Source organism: Acinonyx jubatus, chromosome X (genome assembly GCF_027475565.1).
Source record: "Acinonyx jubatus isolate Ajub_Pintada_27869175 chromosome X, VMU_Ajub_asm_v1.0, whole genome shotgun sequence".
Lineage (NCBI taxonomy): Eukaryota > Metazoa > Chordata > Mammalia > Carnivora > Felidae > Acinonyx > Acinonyx jubatus.
Window position 1 is genome coordinate 92,866,506 of NC_069389.1, and position 20,196 is coordinate 92,886,701.

Below are 20,196 nucleotides of genomic sequence, written 5' to 3' on the forward strand. Positions count from 1 at the left end.
TATGCATTTTTAAGTAAGTCCTGTTTCTCCCTATAGGTTTCTATAGGTTTTCTTCTGGGTTTTTAACTTGTTTGAACTGCAAACTTAGTTCTCTTAAAGGTTCAAGAAATTTCATTAATTGCCAGTTCGTCCTGCTTCTTTTCTTGTTTTGAGGGTGGGAACAATGCTCCTTCAAGCTCTCTACATCTCTGAGCTGAAAACAGAAACTCCAATACATTTTTTAAAATAATTTTGTTTTGTTGGTGAAACAAGGAAAATATGTTTTACCCTTTTTCCCCTAATGTTTCAAGTTTTTATTTATATTCTAGTTAGTTGGGGTGCCTGGGTGGCTCAGTCAGTTAAGCATCCAACTCTAGGTTTCGGCTCAGGTCATGATCTCACAGTTTATGAGTTCAAGCCCCGCATTGGGCTCTGTGCTGACAGCTCAGAGCCTGCTTGAGATTCTCTGTCTCCCTCTCTCTCTGCCCCTCCCCACTTGTGTGCTCTCTGTCAAAAATAAGCTTAAAAAATATTTTTTAATACAACATAAATTCCAGTTAGTTAACATATACTGTAATGTTAGTTTCAGAAGTAGAATTTAGTTAATTCATCACTCACATATAACACCCAGTGTTCAATGTACATTTGTAAATAACATGATCAAAAATATTTGACAAATTAAAACTCTGTATTTTTAAAATTACCTTTCATTTTTTTATTTATTTTCATTTTTTTAATGTTTTTATTTATTTTTGAGAAAGAGAGAGAGTACAAGCTGGAGAGGGGCAGAGAGAGAGAGGGAGACACAGAATCCGAAGCAGGCTCCAGGCTCTGAGCTGTCAGCACAGAGCCTGATGCGGGGCTCAAACTCATGAATGGTGAGATCATGACCTGAGCCAAAGTCGGACGCTTAACCATCTGAGTCACCCAGGCGACCCTAAAATTATTTTCTTTTAATTAAACTGGAAGGATGTCTATATCTTCAGGTTTCACTGCCAAAATTGATGTCTAGCTTATGAAGACACTGATTTTGACCACATCTTAAATTTCACTTCATACTTTGAAAAAAATAGTATAAATTATACCCTTCATTATATACATACACACAGCAAATATACACACAATACATATAAAAATAAATGAGATCACTACTGGTAAACTGTTTGAATGCCAATTTCTGAATACAGTGGTGAATTCACCGAGTTAATTGTCAATTTATGAGAACTGTCTAGAGAGTCAACCAGACTCTCCCTGCTGACTCCTTGTTCACCTTTTTAAAAATTCTAAACTTTCTTTACGGAATGCCCTTTCTCTTGCCTCCTATAAAAACTAGTGCAAATGTTAACTTCTCCATAAAGCTTTCCCCATAGTTCCATCTCAAATAAATTATTCCCTCCTTTGTACTCTTAAAACACTTCCTCTAGATTCCTATAATAGATTCATCTATAAATCCTGAAAGACCCTGGAAACAAAACAACCGAATAACTTATATATCTACTTAAGCAGTTAACATTTGCCATATATATATAATATATTATATATATTTATGTATAAACGTATGCCTTTATATAGGTTTCTATGTTTATGTATTTATTTCTAAGGAATGCTATGTGGGATATAAAAAATTCCTCTGCAAATTTCAATTGCAGGTGAGATGCTCTTTAAGAAATTAAAAACTGTATTTATATCAACACATAATAAGTTGGGCAAATAAATTATAAAACTTCAACACTACAGTACCCCTTGCGTTAATTACACATAATGATATAAGTATGACGTTATGATGACATACGTCCTTACTGGTTGGCATAGACACTTGTCTATTCAGTGTTGGCTGGAAAATCTGGTTACGAGCTAGTATTGTACGATTAAAATACACAATTTCTAGTACTCATGATAATATTTACTAATACATATATGTAATTCTGGAACGACAGACACCAAAAATGTTAACAGTGGTTTTGCCCAGGTAACAGATTTACACATACTTTTTACATGTTTTTTAAGTTTATTTATTTGTTTTGAGAGTGATGGGGCAGAGAGAGAGGGAAAGAGAACCCCGAGCAGGCTCTGCACGATCAGCACGCACCCCATGTGGGGCTCGAACTCCGGAACCGTGAGACCCTGACCTGAGCCGAAACCAAGAGGGGAGGGGGGCTTAACTGACTGAGTCACCCAGGAGCCCCAGTTTTTACATATTTTTATACTTTTCTATATCATCTGAATGTTTTATATTGAACGTGTACTGTTCTTATAATCAGAAGAACACCAGTTACTTCGGTGTTGGGACAAACACGTGAGAAACGAGTGCCGCATCCGAACAGCAGCAGAGAGCGGACCCCAAGAGAGCCCGGAGAAGCCCCGCCTCCAGCCTAGTTACCATCGAGTTACCACACCGAGGAGCAGAGGGGCCGACATCCACATCCGGCCGCCTCTGGCTGCAGCTGCCCCGCCCCCCGCCCCGCCCCCACTCCCTCTCCCTCCATTTCCCTTCTCTCCCGCTCCCCCACCCCAGTCCTGCCGCCATCGTACACGCACCGCCCGCCCCGGTGTCCGCCTGCCCAGGTATCCCCCCACCCCATGCCCCAACCCCCGCCCCGGCCCTCCCCCTACCCCGCGTCCGGCCACCCCCCACCTCTGCCTTCCCCCTCCTCCCGCCCTCTGCCCCTCCCCCCCCGCCACCCCCCCGGCCCTCCCCCCACCCCAAGTCCAGCCACCCGCCATCCCGCCACGCCCCTCCCCCACCCCTTCGCCCCTCCCCCCCCTCGCCGTCCCTGCCCAGCCCCCATTCCGCGTCCGGCCACCCACCGTCCAGCCCCTGCCTTCCCCCTCCCCCCACCCTTCCTCCTCCCCCTCTGCCCCTCCCCCACCCCTCCTCCCCCTCTGCCCCTCCCCACCCGTGCCCCACCCCCCCGCCTGCTGCGCCCCTCCCCCACCCCTTCGCCCCTCCCCCCTTCGCCCTCCCGCCGCTGCCCCAGCCCCGCCCCTACCTTCCCCCTCCCCCACCACGGCGCCTCCCCCCACCCCTGCCTTACCCCTCCCCCCGCCCCTGCTTTCCCCCTTCAGCCTCCCCCCACCCCCCCTCCCCACCACAAGCGGCACCAAGCCCAACAATATGGGCGGCAGCACAGGGAGCTGCCGCCCGGGTAGCCTCACAGGGGCGCCGCCTGCCGGCCCAAGAAGGTCATCGCAACGAAGGATTAGGGAACAACAGAATGCTTCAATGTAACGAATATGGTTTCATCCCCAGGAATGACACCAAGGAAGTTGTATTTGCACACCAGACTGCCATAAAGAAGACTCCCAGGAAGTCCCTTGGCAGTGGAGGAGGTGGACAGACTGCAGAGTCAGATGTTGAAGGAGAGGAGGGGGCGGACGCAGCAAATGTCAGGGGCAGATGCGCCGCCGCAGTGCAGGTCGGTGACTCTGCAGGGGACCCTAACCGTTACGGACGCTATCCGCGTGGCAGGGGTCCTCCACCCAATTCCCAGTAGAATTACTGGGACAGTGAGCGTGGGGGAAAGAACCCGGGACCGGAGCATGCTCGCGAAGGCCAGACCCTCACGGCGCCGGCCCCACCGCAGGCGACGCTTCCCCCCTGAATATGTGCGGAGACCGCGTGGATGCGGACCACAGCCTTCCAACATCCTGTGCGGGGAGAAGTGATGGAAGGTACCAGGGTGCGGCAGAGCAAGGTAGACCGGTGACGCCCAATGTGGCCTGGGTGGTGGACCACCGCCCCGCACGGGGCCTCCTCGCCAAAGGTGGTTTAGGGAGGACGGCGGCGGAGACGACAAGGAAGATGGACGAGATGAGACCCCAGGTCAGCCCCCACCCCCACGTCCCTCCCGCCGCAACCTCGTTTACCCATGCAGACGCCCAGAAAACCCCAAACCGCGAGATGGCAAAGAGTCCAAGGCAACGGATCCACCGGCGGAGAGTCCGTCCACTCCCGACGTCGAGCAGGGCGACGCGAGGTAAGTGTCCGCTTACCGGCTCTGCCATCATCCGGTTTCGTCGTCCAGCGGGAGGTGAGGAAGAAGTTCCGGCAATAAGAAATGCGCCCAAGATTGGAGCTTCAGCCCTTAAGTGCCTGCTTGTTGCCCATTGGCCAGACAACCAGAACTATCCGCATTATTATTTTTACCTAAAGACGTCGGTTTTTGGTTAGTGACAAATGCAGTTTTTAAAAAAAAGAAAAGAAAAAAAAGCCTGGTTTGTCTCAAGACACTGTTCAAGGTTTTCAAATGGTTTCCTATCTGGTCAAGTTGACATGTTTAAGAACTTCATTTTTAATGTGTAGTAAAAGTTCACAACTCGATTTTTTTCCAAAAGTTAACGAACGGCAAGCACCTGTTAATAAAGGTCTCAAATAATAATAATAATAATAATAAAGGAAACAGCATTGGCAATGAAGACACACAGAGTTTCACTCACAGAATTCCACACATACACCACACTCACACCACGGACACACAACCACACATAACAAAACACACACCCATTACATATATCACAGACACTCAACAAGTATTGACACGCACACACTGGTATGCACCCCAAAAATACCACCCACATGCACACACACACACACACACACAGGAAGAAAGAAAATAGTGTTGGAAAATGGAAATCTTGAGTAAACTGATAAAAACTTTTCAACAGTAAATAATTCCACAACGTATACGTATATCAAATTATCACATTGTCTGCTTGCAACGTGCAATTATATTTGTCAAGTATTCCTCAAGAAGGTTAAAAACGACAAGAGCAGGTCACTGAACAAAGAGTGCACCAATGATATCCCACCAGTCTCAGGTTAGTAATAGTGGTATTTGTCCAATTAATTTCCATTTGCCATCCCATGCGTGCCAGAAACTTTTAACCCCTACCCTTCCTTTGCTGTTTCAAGACAACACTTGCAAATCTGTTTTCTTCTTTTTTTCAGATAAGATAGCGCTAAGAGGAATGTTTTCTGTGTGATTCTCAATCCCGATACCCCATGATTTTTAAAAATATCTATTTTTTTAATTTATTTTAATCTTCATTTAGTTTTAGGACAGCGCAAGCAGAGGAGGGGCAGAGAGGGGGACAGGGGATCCAAAGCAGGTTCTGCGATGACAGTCTGATGGCAGTGAGCCCGATGCGGGGCTCGAACTCACGACCCGCGAGATCACGACCCGAGCCGAAGTCGGACGCTCAACGGACTGAGCCACCCCAGGTGCCCCGTGATTTCTTTTTTCTTAATTAACAATATCCTTCTATTGAAAAAGTAACAGGCACATAGTAAAATTTTTAATGAGGCAAAGGGTATACGATGGAAAAGATATCTCCCTACTGCCCTTGACATCCAGGTCCTTTCCTTGGAGACGCTCGCTATTAAGAGTGTCTTATTTATACTTTCACCTAAAAGTCGTATCTGTCTGTTTTTCTTGTACACAAATGAGAGCATAGCAGTCACACTGTTCTGTATTCTGCCTTTGTACCCTTAACCGTCTATCTCAGGAACTTTTTTATAGGTACATATACATCTATCACATTCTTCGAACAGCTGATCATCGTACAGAATTTATTTAAACGTTTACCTGAAGGAAAGGCACAAAGGGTGTTTTGACCCTTTGGCTATTATAAACTGACCTGTGATAAACGTCCTCGTGCGTAGAGGTACAGATATTTTAGCATGTAATATCTCCAGGGTAGAATTCAAGTATTGACGGTAAGACAGTTAACGGGCCGGATAATATGTGAATTTTTTTAATGCTGATACGTGTTCTTAATTGGTCCCCACACTAATGTCGTCGGTGGCGCCTTCAACCAACAACCTGAGAGTGTCTCACAGTCCACGGCCGCCTCTACTTCAGGTAGGTGACTCTTCTTCTAGGTGTGACCTGCTACTTGGAGCTTTAGCAAAGTGATAAGAGAAAAAGTGTTATATCCTTGTCTTCATTTAGGTTTTTTAAATTACAGGTAAGATGAAGCATCTGTTTGTACTTCTAAGTCATTTACAAATATTTTTTCCTGATTTGCCTCTTTGTACACTTTGCTTATCCTTATATTGGCTTGTCTTTTTCTTATTCAGAAGGGCACTTTTTTAAAAAAAGCTTATTTAAGGGGCGCCTGGGGAACTCAGTGCGTTAAGCGTCCGACTTCAGCTCAGGTCATGATCTCACAGTCCGTGAGTTCGAGCCCCGCGTCGGGCTCTGTGCTGACGGCTCGGAGCCTGCAGCCTGCTTTGGATTCCGTGTCGCCCTCTCCCTCTGCGTCTCCCTGACTTGTGCTCTGTCTCTCTGTCTCTCTCTCTTTCAAAAATAAATAAATAAAACTTTATCATAAATAAAATAAGGTTTATTTATTTTTGAGAGAGAGAGACAGTGTGCAAGCAGGGGAGGGGCAAAGAGAGAGGGAGAGAGAGAGAATCCCAAGCAGGCTCTGCACTGTCAGCGAGGAGCCGGATGCAGGGCTCGAACATGAGATCATGACCTGAGCCGAAATCAAGAGTCAAAGGCTTAACTGACTGAGCCACCCGGGTGCCCCTGAAAGGGCCCTTTATATCCTCGGAAGCCTAGTTCTTTTTATGTCAAACACATCGTCAATATTTTTTCCAGTTGCCATTTATCGGGTGACTTCTCTGGGATGCTTTTTACTGAGAAAATGTGTTAATTGCTTACGTCGTTAAATTTATCATTATTTTTCGGTAAAGATTTGGGCCATGTGTCTTGCTGTAGGGAGGCTTTCTCTATTTCATGGATGTAAAACGTTTTCCCCAAGTTCTCTTCCAAGAGACGTTTTCCAAATCCATTCTTCCTGTGTAAATCTTTGAGCGGTCTGGCATTTATTTTTAAGGAAGGAGTGCATTAAGAATCTAGGTTTCTCTCTTTTTCTTTCAAAAGAGATAGCCAGTTGTCCCAACATCATTTATTGAACTATTTGTCTTTTCGTCACTGGAAAAAATACCGTTTATCATATACTAAAGTCCCATCATTAGTCGGGTCTATTTTTGGACACTTTTCTGTTTCACTGATGTATCTATGCCTGTGCCGGTACTGAGCAGTTTTATTTACTGTACATAGTTAGTACATTTTATTAGCTGGTCAGATGAGCCCCTCTGTTATTTTTGTTTTTCAGGAATTTTCTTTGCTCATTCTGTTCTTTTCTTAAAAGCATATTTATTTGGGGGCGCCTGGGTGGCTCGGTCGGTTGAGCTCCCGACTTCGGCTCAGGTCGTGATCGCACGGCTTGTGAGTTCGAGCCCCACGTCGGTCTCTGTGCGGACAGCTCAGAGCCTGGAGCCTGCTTTGGATTCTCTGTCCCTCTCCCCCTCCTCCACTGTGTGCGCGCTCTCTCTCTCTCTCTCAAAATAAATTTATTTATTATCACATGTGTGAGTGGGGCAGGGGCAAAGGGATGGAGAGAGAGAATCCCAAGCAGGCTCCATGCTGACAGCGGGGGCTCCATGTCCGGAACCGTGAGATCATGACCTGAGCCGAAACCAAGACTCGGACACTTACCCGACTGAGCCACCCAGGTGCCCCTTGCCCCTTTCTGTTCTTAACTTATGTCTCCAAAAGTTCACCTCTAGCTCCGTGAACCTCGAGTGGTCAGTGCCGTGTTCCCCTCTACTTCACCCTGTCGGTGAGGACGGGAGTCCTGCTCTGGGGCCACCAGGATGGTCTAGCACATGACAGACACTTTACAGGTGAGTTTGACACAAGTTTGTTAACCGCATATGTTCACCATCTGGGGGAGGAGGACACGTGCCATGTAGGGCCACACAGGTGTTCCATTCCAGAACAGAGGGAACCAACAGGTGCGAGGGAAGGCCGGCCTTGTAGTTACAAGAGGATGGGGTGCCCCCTGCTTCCTGCAGAAGGAAAGGATTGGTTTGTCTAAATTTCTCTGGCTGGAGGGTTGCCGAAACCTTCACCAGCAGGCACCGTGCCTGGTCTGTGTGCTAATGGGGGTTGTTTGCTAGAAGACCATATCCACGTGAGCACGGTGGAGAGTGGAACGTGCAGCTGGGCTCTTTGAGGCCCTCTTTGTTTTCCCAAGGTATCGAGATACGCACCAGATTAGGCCTTACTCCACAACCGACCCTTGAGGCCTTGACCTCGATTTCAACCTTGATGATGACTGAGCCTTCCGGAGAGTATGGTAAGTACCTCCCTAGGAAACGAAATACGTAGCTACTTGACCAAGAGGAAGAGGGCCACAGGGTGAGGTTGTTGTAAAAAACATAGACTTTGGAAGTGCCCACCTTGATAGGCGATAAAGTATATTGAGAGACCTGTGTGCCACTGTTGTAGGGAGTGTTGGTCCCCAGGGGGTACAAATGGAGATAAATCAATGCCAGTGGCAAAGGTGACAACCCGCATGGGCTCCATCTGACATTCTTTAAGTTAAATAGGAGTTTTTTAAGAAGCGCATTCTGCCTCCTGATTACACCATCTGCCTGGAGTCTACAGGAAAGGTGGAAATTCCACTGTATATCTTCTTCAAGAGCTCAACATTGTAGCGGGCACCTGGGTAACCTAGTCGGGTAAGCGTCCAACTGTTGATTTCGGCTGAAGTCATGATATCACGGTTCGTGAGTTCAAGCCCCACATGGGCTCCATGCCCACAGTGAAGAGCCTACTTGGGGTTTTGTCTCTCTCCTTCTCTCTCTGTTCATCCCCTGTTCGTGCACTCACTCTCTCTCTCTCTCTCTCTCTCTCTCTCTCTCTCAAATACAATTTTTAAAAAAAGAGCTCAACATTTGGCATTCTGAGAATCAAAACTAGTGCTTTGGTCACTATCAGTAATGCCTAGAATTCCAAAGGGCATAAGGAGTGTCTTGTGGCTGTGTTGTATGCAGAGACAACGTGTTTTCCATTTTGGGGGTCTGTGAGGCAAGAGCTACCCAGTATTCTTTACCCCAAAGGAGAAAAATTGTAGGCAGTGGTCCATGAGTTTGTAAACTTGTACACATGGGGCAATTTTTTGGCCAGGGTGTCCAACGCTACAATGCCCGTCTGACATGTGACCAATTATGCTGACCCTTGAGTCTCTTTCTTTGCAAGGAACGTTATTATTTTGGTGGGGGTGGGGGGAGAAGGAGAGAGAGAGAGTAAGCAGGGGAGGGGCAGAGAGAGAGGGAGACAGAAACCCAAGCAGGCTCCACATTGTCAGCACAGAGCCTGATGTGGGGCTCGATCTCACGAACCCTGAGATCGTGACCTGAGCCGAAACCGAGAGTCAGATGCTTCACTGGCTGAGCTACCCAGGCACCCCAATATCAGGGACCTTCTGATGAAACGATGAAAAACACCTCCCCACTGAACTCTATGGTGCATGAAGGTGGCAAGACCATCCATAAAGTGTACGAACTCCCATGGTTATGTACTCAGCTGATGCTAAGGACTCTCCAAGTGGCCAGTGGGTCTGGGAGAGAGGTGACATCCTCCAGCACCATGGCATCTGGCAAGGGACTGATGACGGGAGAGGCTACATGCACCTGCAGGAGGTCTCCGTAGCCATGCTGACTTTGGGGGTGCCTCTTCTGTTACTGAAGGCATAGTGTGCAGCCGGGTACATAACGTTGTAAACTCAGAGTCTGTGAGGGCATCTAATTCCGGGACAGCACACTACGTGGCCACCGTTGCCATTCCAATTGCGAATGGTGCAGAACTGGGAGGGACAGTCTATTGTATCAGAAGCCCGTGGCCAACGAGTGGCTATGATAGGTGGTTCAGAGATTCCGGGGGGCATAAGAGGAGGCTGGTACAGCCCCTACGGTGAAGGGGTCTCCGTGGGCAGTAACACCAGTGCCTGTTGATTTATTTCAATTCGGACAGATTCTAGAACTTTTTTTTTCTTTTTTTTTTTTTTTTTTTTGAGACACAGAGAGACAGAGCATGAGCAGGGGAGGGGCAGAGAGAGAGGGAGACACAGAACCGGAAGCAGGCTCCAGGCCCCGAGCTGTCAGCCCAGAGCCCGACGCGGGGCCCGAACTCATGGACCACGAGATCGTGACCTGAGCCAAAGTCGGACTCTTAACCGACTGAGCCACCCGGGCGCCCCAGATTCTAGAACTTTGTGTTGGCGAAGACTTCATTTCAGGTGGGCCCTTTGGCAAGTAACAGCACCAGGGGGTTGAAGTAAGATTATAAATGAGGAATATGTTGCCTCCAGAACGCAGAAAGGGCTAGAAGACGTTGGACTCGTGTTAACGTTGTGGGTGCTGAAAGGGTTAATCAGCGTTTCTTGACAGCGTCAAAGGTGGAGCAGCTCTCGGTTTCCTGAAGGCTTTTCTGGAATTGAAGAGACGGCCGGGACCTTGCACCGTGTGTGGCAACGATCCGTCCCTTTTCCGTAAGCTCCGTCGTGAGTATATCTGTGTCCTTCATCCGTGTGTCCAACAAGTCTCCTTGGGGGAAGATGCCACCCACGTCACGTCATTTCCGTGTCCCGGGCAAAGGTGGGTGCAGTTAGGGTCCTGCCGGCAAAGACGATGTGTAACGCCAAGGCTGCTGAGTTCCCTCGTGAAGCCTGGTAAAGGTGTATTGTGTCCTTTCAGGGGGAAAGGCCGCAGTGCTCACAGGCTGTTGAAATAGACACTGAACAGGTGCGTGGGCGGCTCAGCCGGTTAAAGCCTCGGACTCTTGGTTTCGGCTCAGGCCATGATCTCGCTTCACGGTTCGTGGGTTCGAGCCCCGCCTCCGGGTTTGCGCTGGCAGCACGGGAACCTGCTTGGGATTCTCTCTCCGTCCCTGTCTCTCTGCCCCTCCCCCACTTGCACTGTCTCTGTCTCTCTCGAAATAGATAAACGTAAAAGAAGGAAACAAACGCCAAACAGAGCATATTTGCCAAATCTCGATCTATAACAGCAAAACGGTTGCCAGTGGCTGATTGACTAGAATCGGTCATTATAGTAATATTGGGCGTAGGGGCCTGAAGTTGGTGGTGGGCTCACCGCGAGGCACCATTCTTTCTTACCGGGTTTAAGACCAGGCCAAAACGGGATATTAAACGAGCAGTAGTTGGCATCATCACCCTTGCGCTCACTAGGGCATATACAAGTTGAAATCCTTGAGGACCCCGGTTTAATTTACGTAGGGTGATATTAACTCTGTTAAGGGGGTAAGGGGATTGTTCTGAGATACTGACGACTGCAGCAAGGTAGAGGGACAACCCGAAGGTGGCATCCACCAGCCTGTTTTCCTGAGAGCACCTCCAGAGACCTCTAACTGGGTGCCAAATCTGAGACCTGCCACCGAGGCCAGTGCTCTCGGACAGGCCAAGAGGCCTCTGGCACAGAAAGACCGGGGGTGTGTTTCAGTCAGCTCTGTGTGCAGTGCCCCAGGGGGTGGTGGCCTGCCAAGAATCCTCCTGTCTGATGGTTCCGGTTCCATAGGACCCAGGAACGTTAGCCCCATCCCCCCGGCTGCCATGGCCAAGTGATCAGAGGACATGCCCGGAGTGGCAGCTGCAAAACCCGGGTCACCAGACCTGAGGAAAAGCCACCCTCCGGGAGACGCTGACATTCCAGAGCGCGGCAGAGGGAGAGCGCAAACGTGGCACCCTCCAGCCTCTGTCCCTGCAGAGGATGCCAACAGGCCCCCAGATCTGGTAAAGCAGAGGCCTGCCCCTCAGGCCCACACTTTAAGATTAGCAGATGAACCTGGGGCACCGGGGTGGTCAGTCAGTCAAGCGTCCCGACTCTCGATCTCAACTCAGGTCATGATCTCACGGTTTGTGAGTTCAAGCCCTGTGCCGGGCTCGGTGACGTCAGTGGGGAGCCTGCTTGGGATTCTCTCTCTCTCTCTCTCTCTGCCCCTCTGCTGCTCACACACTCTCTCTCAGAAGAAATAAATAAACTTAAAAAAATTAAAGCATAAAGATTAGCCAATGAACCTCTTTCCCGTAAAACTCTGGCCCCTCTGGATTGGCTCTCTTTGTCCTGGGCCCGGGGACAGGTGAGTCTGGGCACGTGTGCCCTTTAAGAGCCGGTCTTAGCTTGCTGTAGCCTTGTGGGTTTTGTGAACACAAGCCTTGTTGGTTTGCAAAGCCGGGTGTGTTTGGGGGTTGTCCCTGAGGTGCAGTTTTTCAGCGTCGGGTGCCCGATGCGGGGTTCAAACCCTCCGCTCCTCAGGAGAAAGCGCCGAGTTTTCCATTCCTTCTGGATCGCAGCTGCCAAGCCAGGAGTGGTGTTTATGGCGAGATTATGTCTCAACTTCACGTTCCTGCTGCAATGGTATGTTCCCCCCCCCCCCGCCCCCTCATTTGCCCGCTGTGTAGGAGTCACTCAGTGAGTTCCTAGGCTTTTTCCAGAGGAAACTGTTGCAGATATAAATGTAGATTCACTGTGTCTGTGGGAGGAGGTGAGTTCGGGATCTTCCCGCCTCACCAACGTGGATCCATTTATACCTTTGCTCAAAACCCTCGCATCTAGGAACTGGAACGTCTTGAGTGTCAGCCTGTCTTTCATAGCCAACAATCCAAGATTCCCAGGGCCACATGCCATCTTCTCTCTGTGCTCTTCTCTTTCTCCCCAGTACCTGGATCCCTTCCAGACCTGGTGAGCCCTCTGCAAATGCACACTCGCCGTTTGAGGGTGGCCTCCACGTGACTCAGCTCAGAGGCACAAAGAGATACAGACGTGGAATGAAGGTGAGAAGCGATAGACGGGGGAATCCTGGTTGAGATCAGCGTAGACTGAGAGCCTTCACACGCGAACGCAGTATAGTTCTATTTTTACGACTCCATCTTTTTCTGTATCCAGAACAGTAAGATTTATTTTCCATACAGTGATTAAAGATTCTAGAACTCCCGGGGAGGCCGGGTGGCTCCGTCGGTTAAGCCTCCGACTTCAGCTCAGGTCATGATCTCGCGGTTCATGAGTTCGAGCCTCGCGTCGGGCTCTGTGCAGACAGCTCGGAGCCTGGAACCTGTGTCAGATCCTGTGTCTCCCGCTCTCTCTGCCCCTCCCCTGCTGGCCCCCTATCTCTCTCGGTCAAAAATAAATAAACGTTAACAAAAATTAAAAGAGTATAGAACTCCCTCAATTGGTTAACTGGTAGTTGGACATTTTCATCTTTAACTAATGAGGCACCGTTGGCTCATTTCCTAAAGTGTCCGAGAGCCCAAGTGGTTAAATTCTGCGTGCGCACTCTTATAAGAGGGATGTGTGGCACACCAACAAATAGCTGTGACAAAATGCCTGTCATTCCACCCTTTGGAAGCTTGTAGAAATAATTCAGCAGAAGTTCACAAAATCGCGTGGTGAATTGCCGTCTAAACGAATATTGCATTTGCTTGCATATTTTGTTCCGCAAACCGTTCTTCCTTTCCGTTTAGAGAGAGGAGGAGGAGGAGGACAAGAGGACGAAAAAAATTGTATACATCAGATAATTTTTCTCGCTCCCTATCTCTCCGACTCTTTAAAATATTTATTTATTTTGGGGCGAGCGCGGGCAGGGGAGGGGCAGAGAGAGGACAGAGGATCCCAAGCGGGCTCTGCGCTGATGGGGCTGACGGCAGCGAGCCCGACGTGGGGCTCAACCTCCGGCCCCCCCCCCGCCCGAGATCGTGACCCGAGCCGAAGTCGGCCGCTCACCTGACCGAGCCCCCCAGGTGCCTGTTTTTCCTGTTCTCAAACATCCCCTGATACTGCAGCGGGGGCGTCTGTATGCAGAATTAAGCTTGTCTTTGTAGATCTGGGAAATTAAGGGCGTCCCAGTGTTTGCGGTTGTCGGGAGGGGTGAAGTAGACGAGGAAGGGGCAGTTGGACACACTAGCTGTACCTCACCTCTCTGACTTGAAACGGATCTCGACTTCTGCCTTCCCTGTTTTAGCATTAGGAGAGCCACCCCCTTTTCCCGCCCTCGCAGTCTTCTCTATTGAAAATCGAAAATCCTTAACTGGTACCTTTCCCGGTACAGAGCCCCCACCTCAGCTGCTCCAAGTACTCACAAGGATCCGCAGGGGGAGCGTGACACAGAGGGTCATGGAAACGCTACCAAAGCAATGCCAAGGAGGATGTTCATCTCTTGCCCGTCAAAAGGTGACCGTGTTCCCATTCTAAGTCGCTAGCAAGTACATTTTCTTCCCACCTCGGTCAGGGGTCAGCGGCAGACTTCTGAATGTCCCCAGGGAGAAGCAGAGCTCTGTCAGAGACCAACCCCAAGGGAACCCTATCCTTACACAGTGTGTTTCTGATTTCATTGTTTTTAAGTTCCCTTATTTGTTTTGAGACAGCAAGCAAGGGAGGGGCAGAGAGAGAGGGAGATTCCCGGGCGGGCTCCACACGGTCAGCACAGAGCCTGACACGGGGCTTGAACCCACGACCCGGGCAATCATGACCTGAGCCGAAATCGTGTTTTGGTTGCTCCACCTACCGAGCCACCCAGGTGCCCCTTGTGGTTTTACTTTTAAGCTAATTACAGTAGAATAAGGGCACATAGTCTATATGGTCGCTTTTTGGTTTTGGTTTTGTTTTTGTTTTAATTTTCAGACTTGCTTTGAGACCTGGATGATTGTTTTACTTTGACATAAATGTTGCCTCATGCTCCAGAAGGATGTAGATTCTCTACTTGCTAGAGGGAGCTGCCTACAAGTAGACGTCTTTGAAACCAGTTTGTTGATTAGGTTGATCAAACCTTGCAAAACCTTGCCCTGTTCACTTAACCTATCAATTAGGGAAACAGATTTGTTAGAGAAATTTTTATCATGTTAGATTTGTCCGTCTATACGTGAGATTCCGTCAGGTTCTTTTCTTCTATATTTGAGGGTAGATGATGGCGTCCACCTAGGTTTGAGAATTTCATCTCATCCCGGCGAGGCTAAATGTTTTTCCATCGTGCTGTCACTCTTTCCCCCTAAATTCTGTTTTATGTGATCTGTGCTACCGGTACGTATGTTTGGCCTTCACAGCAACAATTTTATTGACTCAAAAGCCAGAAATTAGACTATCTGTGTATTTTTAAGTTGGTTTTCTTCCCCTGGTGTATTCTGCCTAATCTTTTATCGTCAACATTCCCGTGTTCGTGTACCTAAGTTTATGTTTTATAGAATTATATAGCTGTATCTTTAAAAATCAACGTTCGGGTGTCCTTTAATTGGTGATTGAGGTTACTTGACATTTTTTTGCAATGACTTATTTACTTGAATGACTTCTCCTATCTCTTTCTCTGCCTTCTGTGTAACCCGACTTTTTCTCTACTGCCTCTAACCTTCTTTTACCACATTCTTCGTAGCCGGTAAATGTTTTTCCTTAGTGTCTTGTAAGTTATATACTTAGTGCTCTCTTTCTTTAACGTTTATGTGTTTCTAAATATGTATGTTCACCTCAAAATCAGCAATAGTGTTCATTTCTTTTTTTTCAAATTTTTATTTAAATTCTAGTTAGGTAACATACGGCGCGATATTGGCTCAGAAGTGGAATTTAGTGATTCGTCACTTACCTGTAACACCCAGCGCTCAACCCAACAAGTGCCCTCCTTCATATCCACCCCCCCCCCTCCCCGTTTAGGCCTTTTCGTAAAACTTTTTTTAAGTTTACTTGTTTATTTTTGAGAGAGAGAAGGACAGAGAGAGCACAAGCGGGAGAGGAACAGGGAAAGAGGAAGAGAGAGAGAGGGAATCCCAAGCAGGATTCTGCGCTGTCAGTGCAGAGCCCGACCTGGGGCTCAAACCCACGAACTGGGAGATCCTGACCTGAGCCGAAATCAAGAGTCAGACACTCAGCCAACTGAGCCACCCAGGCGCCCCTAGCTAGCCCTGTTTTGAATGCCAGCGTGAAAAAAAAACAGTTAAACAAATTAAAAGAAAAATCTGGTCGTACAGGCACAGAAGCCTTGCGATCCAAGCAGCTGTCCTGTAGATGCCCTCTCTTCCTCCTTCAGTGCCTGAAGGCCGGGCTGGCACTGAGTAGTATCCATGGGAGGGATGAGCCTGCAGGAAGGAGAAAGAATGATCTGCATTCTGCTGGCCCCAGGGGACCATGAGGAGGAGACTGGTAGTGTTTACTGAACAAATAACAAGCAAATTGTGAGTCCCAATTAGTGTCTTACACTAGTGAGGGTAACCCTGAGGGCAGAGGGCCTTCTCTCCTTCCTGATTCCCCACTCAGGACTCCAGAGGGTAAATCCTCTCAGGTCGTCCCTGCATCAACCTGGGGTACTGCCGTTATCAGCTTAGCTGTACAGATCTAAACTCCTCGGGTTTGGCTTTACTGAGGTACCTCATTTTTGACTAGCTCAGACAGTAGATTGAGAGTCAGCGGCACTGCCTGTGGATGCTGTAAAGCAGGAAAAGGTGACCCAGCAGAACAGGCTGGGTCTGGACCATGGGGCTAGTTGGCTCAATGGAGGACGTGCAGGAAATGATGAGTAAACGGCTAGTGCGAACTGAGGTGACTTTGACTTTATCGAGAATGGTACCCGCTCTGAAAAAGCCAAGGGAGAGAGAGAGATGGGGATCATCAGTTACACTAGTCACATCCTGGGCTCTGAGTGACAGCACAGTAATGCGCGATCAGGTGGGCGAGAGGTATCAGCATAGACAGCGGAGGAGAGCAAGGACCCACACGCAAGGGTCCCTACGTCCCCTTTGCCATGACGCTACGTAGGCCGTATCCTTCCTCCCCATAAAACTACCTGCAGCCTGGGAGAGAAGCAGGGAGGAGGGGAGCTGTCTTAGAAACTAACCTGTCTCGGGGCACCTGGGTGGCTCTGTCGGTTAAGCGTCCGACTTCGGCTCGGGTCATGATCTCACGGTCCGTGAGTTCGAGCCCCGCATCGGGCTCTGTGCCGACAGCTCAGAGCCTCGAGCTTGTTTCTGATTCTGTGTCTCCCTCTCTCTCTGCCCCTCCCCTGCTCACGTTCTCTCTCTGTCTCTCTCTCAAAAATAAATAAAGATTAAAAAAATTAAAAAAACAAAACAAAACTAAGCTGTCTCACCAAGAGCATCTAAACATTTTCTAAAGAGACTGCTTAATTCTAGGTCAGACTGAGGTATAAAGTGGATTGGGCATTAACGTGAACCCCCACCCAAGAAGGCGGCCAGATGAGTTCTAGATAAAAAGAAGTCAGTTACACTTTCTCTGCACAATGAAGTTTTAGTGTGCGGTAAAGTTTTTAACACTGCTTTTGACACCTGGAAAGGATGGAGACCCTTTGTGTCTGTAAACCATGCCTGGCAGTGCTTTTCAGATGGGTATTTTTGCTGCCAAGCAGGCAAAACAGTGCTGAGAGAGGGGAGCGATTATAGGGGATTTCAACTCCAGTTACACTGAGCCCTGATGCCTGCAGGAATCTGAGTGAATCCCTACTACTTCGCAAATGGGGTTGAGACTCTACAGATGGAACCGAGATATCCAGAGATACAGGGACCCAGATGCTGGCCTAACGTTCCCTTCCTTTTTTGGAGTAATGATACGGGGAAGGGAAGACACCCTAGACCAATGCATATGGTACATCAACTATCCTTGCCCGTGGGGTAAAAGAGAAAATAAGTAAAAAAAAAATAGCCTGATGACAAAAAATTATGATCAGGGTCTAAACGTATTGACACTGGCTCAGACTTCCACCCAGCAGATTCCGTGACTCTCACAAATCGTTTTCTCTATTTAATGCAGAGAACAGCAAAAAGTAATTGTAAGAATCGCAATAGTGGATCGAGGCGCTGGGGTGGCTCAGTGGGTGAAGCGTCCGACTCTCGGTTTCGGCTGAGGTCATGATCTCCCTGTGAGCTCAAAGCCCACATTAGGCTCTGCCTGCTTGGGATTCTCTCCCTCTCCCTCTCTCTCTCTCTCTCTCTCTCTCTGCCCCTCCCCCACTCGTTCATGCATGAACAGGTGCATGCGTGCACTCTTTCGCTTACAATAAACTTAAAAACAGAGAATATAACATGGATTGAAAAGTAGGGAAAAAAACCCAATGTGCAAAAATATTACTCTTATCAATACCCTACTTTAATGTCCTACCGTATAGCTTACAAAGCTCTTTCATATTCATTTAGAAGTCATAACTGATTTTAAATCTGCAAATGAATAAAAATTGTGAACTAAAGCATTTCAAGTGAATTTATGTGAAACATATCGAAAAGACAGGGCCAGTATTTACGTGTCACCCAAAGCAGGTTGTATTTCTAGAACTCGCTGATTTGTGAATGAAACGGATTATTAATTTTTTGACTCCTATATATAATACTTTTATTTTTTTTTTATATACTTCTTGGAAACATGAGGCTCAGGGATTTTTTTTCTCACAACATTTCTCCCATTTTATTCATAACAACAATATACATGCTGTATTTTCTTGTGAGTTAATTTGAGATTTGGGGTCTCGGACATGTTTGGGTATTTGAGTTGGAGCAAGGCAGTTCCCTAATAAAGGCCTAGTTTCCTCGCTGCAAATTGAGAAGGTTGGATTAGCTGCGAAGACTGTTTCCAACTGTGACATCCTCTATTCTATGAAATAGTCTCTACAGCCTTGGTCCCGGAGGTACATCCGGAACCTCTCGTCACTGCCACATCCCTTCTAAGTTATCAGCCGTCACTACTTGGAAGACGTCACCCACGTTCGCCGTGAATCTGCTCTCGACCAAATGCAAAACGGAACAACACAGCCTGGAACTCTCTGCATTCTTCCTCCGTTTTCATCCGTGTTCTAAATAGGATTTCATTCAAGTGTCACTGAACACCAAGGACCATTTGTCCTTCCAACAGAAACCAAAAGGGCTTATGCTGTAGAAATCACCGAAGGCATAATGGGTGGAGCGGACTTAGAATGCAGTACTCACTGTCTCCCGTTTTTCACCTGGATCGTTGAAAGAAGTGGGCTGCTTCATCCGTCCTCTGGTTTCCCCATTTTTTTTTTTTTTTTAATGTTCATTCATTTTTGAGAGAGAGCATGAGCTGGGGATGGATGGGCAGAGAGGAAAAGAGGACAGAAGATCCCAAGCAGGCTCCGTGCTGACAGCCAGCAAGCCTAATGCAGGGCTCGAACTCAGGAGCTGTGAGATCGTGACCTGAGTTGAATTTGGACGCTCAACCGGCTGAGCCACACCAGGCGCCCCTGGTTTCTATTTGTGTAATGAGATTCTATATCTGGACCTTCCTTTTTTTTTAGTGGTTTTTTTTTTTTACATTTATTTATTTATTTATTGAGAGAGAGAGAGACAGAGCATGAGCAGGGGAGGGGCAGAGAGAGAGGGAGACACAGAATCCGAAGCAGGCTCCAGGCTCCGAGCTGTCAGCACAGAGCCCGATGCGGGGCTCGAACTCACAGACCACGAGATCATGACCTGAGCCGAAGTCGGACGCTCAACTGACTGAGCCACCCAGGCACCCCTGTATTTGGACCTTCAGATGGCTTGCTTGTGCCCACTCCTGCGTCAGCTTGGTTTTGTTCTTTCGTGGAATGGGATTCAAAGGTGCTCCTGAGTGGCAGAAGGTTGTCCTCTTCTGAGCCGTGATGAATGGGAACAGAGCAGAATTACACGGCCGCCTCGGATGCCACAACCCCACTAAAGGTAGGATCACGGTAGCTGACAGAAATGGCTAGAACACCGTTCTGTGATGTAGAGTGTATGTAAGTAAAGAAAAGTTAAAACTTCTTGGATTACATTGACATACCTGGGGTACCTGGCTGGCTCAGTCGGTAGAGTGTGCAACTCTTTTTTTTTTTTTTTTTTTAATGTTTACTCGTTCATTTTGAGAGAGAGGGAGAAAGTGCCCGTGTGAGCAGGGGAGGGGCAGAGAGAGAGGGAGAAAGAATCTTAACCAGTCTCCATGCTCAGTGTGGAGCCAGATGTGGGGCTCAGTCCCACCATCGTGAGATCAAGACCTGAGCCGATATCAAGAGTCGGACGCTTAACTGACTGAGCCCCCCAGGTGGCCCGAGCATGCACCTCTTCATCTCGGGGTCATGAATTCAAGCCCCGTGTTGGGTGTGGAGTATACTTAAAAAAACAAAAAATTTAAATTGACCTCCCTGCTGAGGCATGTTGTGCCTGAGTCACAGCTGCTGCTGTTACTAACAACAGCAACAGTACCATCTTGTTTTATTTTTTAATTTTTTTTATGTTTTATTTATTTTTGAGACAGAGACAGGGTGTGAGCAGGGGAGGGGCAGAGAGAGAGGGAGACCCAGAATCCGAAGCAGGCTCCAGGCCCCGAGCTGTCAGCACAGAGCCCGACGCGGGGCTCGCACTCATGGACTGCGAGATCATGGCCCGAGC

The 20,196-nt window shown here is 48.2% G+C and overlaps 2 long non-coding RNA genes across 6 annotated transcripts in view; both read left to right on the top strand.

Annotated features, from left to right (window-relative positions):
• The first annotated feature begins 2,455 nt into the window (after positions 1 to 2,455).
• Positions 2,456 to 4,246, top strand: LOC113597631 (uncharacterized). The gene is made up of 3 exons (XR_008289823.1): positions 2,456 to 2,544; positions 3,230 to 3,651; positions 3,855 to 4,246. It is a non-coding gene; the product is annotated as an uncharacterized LOC113597631 (long non-coding RNA).
• Positions 4,247 to 5,164: 918 nt separating this feature from the next.
• LOC113597647 (uncharacterized) overlaps positions 5,165 to 20,196 on the top strand; it is a 67,290-nt gene continuing 52,258 nt past the window's right edge. The window contains exons 1-7 of one of the 5 annotated variants that reach the window (XR_008289820.1): positions 5,165 to 7,675; positions 7,952 to 8,130; positions 9,853 to 10,074; positions 10,226 to 10,338; positions 10,777 to 10,876; positions 12,510 to 12,624; positions 13,896 to 14,023. This is a non-coding gene — a long non-coding RNA (uncharacterized LOC113597647). Of the gene's footprint in view, positions 8,131 to 9,852; positions 10,075 to 10,225; positions 10,339 to 10,776; positions 10,877 to 12,509; positions 12,625 to 13,895; positions 14,024 to 18,435; positions 19,489 to 20,196 lie in introns of all 5 variants that reach the window. The other 4 variants (XR_008289822.1, XR_008289819.1, XR_008289818.1 and 1 more) reach the window with 4 other exon arrangements.